The following is a 910-nucleotide window of genomic DNA, read 5'->3' as shown; positions in this document are numbered from 1 at the left end:
CTTAGAAATTTTTCGAGTTGGTATAAATCAGTAACCACTGACACTTAGAAATTTTTCGAGTTGGTATAAATCAGTAACCACTGACACTTAGAATTTTTTCGGGTTGGTATAAATCAGTAACCACCGACACTTAGAATATTTTCGAGTTGGTATAAATCAGTAACCACTGACACTTAGAATTTTTTCGGGTCGGTATAAATCAGTAACCACTGACACTTAGAATTTTTTCGAGTTGGTATAAATCAGTAACCACTGACACTTAGAATTTTTTCGGGTCGGTACAAATCAGTAACCACTGACACTTAGAATATTTTCGGGTTGGTATAAATCAGTAACCACTGACACTTAGAATTTTTTCGACTTGGTATAAATCAGTAACCACTGACACTTAGAATTTTTTCGGGTTGGTATAAATCAGTAACCACTGACACTTAGAATATTTTCGGGTCGGTACAAATCAGTAACCACTGACACTTAGAATATTTTCGGGTTGGTATAAATCAGTAACCACTGACACTTAGAATTTTTTCGACTTGGTATAAATCAGTAACCACTGACACTTAGAATTTTTTCGACTTGGTATAAATCAGTAACCACTGACACTTAGAATTTTTTCGGGTTGGTATAAATCAGTAACCACTGACACTTAGAATATTTTCGACTTGGTATAAATCAGTAACCACTGACACTTAGAATTTTTTCGGGTCGGTATAAATCAGTAACCACTGACACTTAGAATTTTTTCGAGTTGGTATAAATCAGTAACCACTGACACTTAGAATTTTTTCGGGTCGGTACAAATCAGTAACCACTGACACTTAGAATATTTTCGGGTTGGTATAAATCAGTAACCACTGACACTTAGAATATTTTCGGGTTGGTATAAATCAGTAACCACTGACACTTAGAA

The sequence above is a fragment of the Chiloscyllium punctatum genome, unplaced genomic scaffold (assembly GCF_047496795.1).
Source record: "Chiloscyllium punctatum isolate Juve2018m unplaced genomic scaffold, sChiPun1.3 scaffold_213, whole genome shotgun sequence".
Taxonomy (NCBI): Eukaryota; Metazoa; Chordata; class Chondrichthyes; order Orectolobiformes; family Hemiscylliidae; genus Chiloscyllium; species Chiloscyllium punctatum.
Note: the sequence above shows the minus strand (reverse complement) of the source record.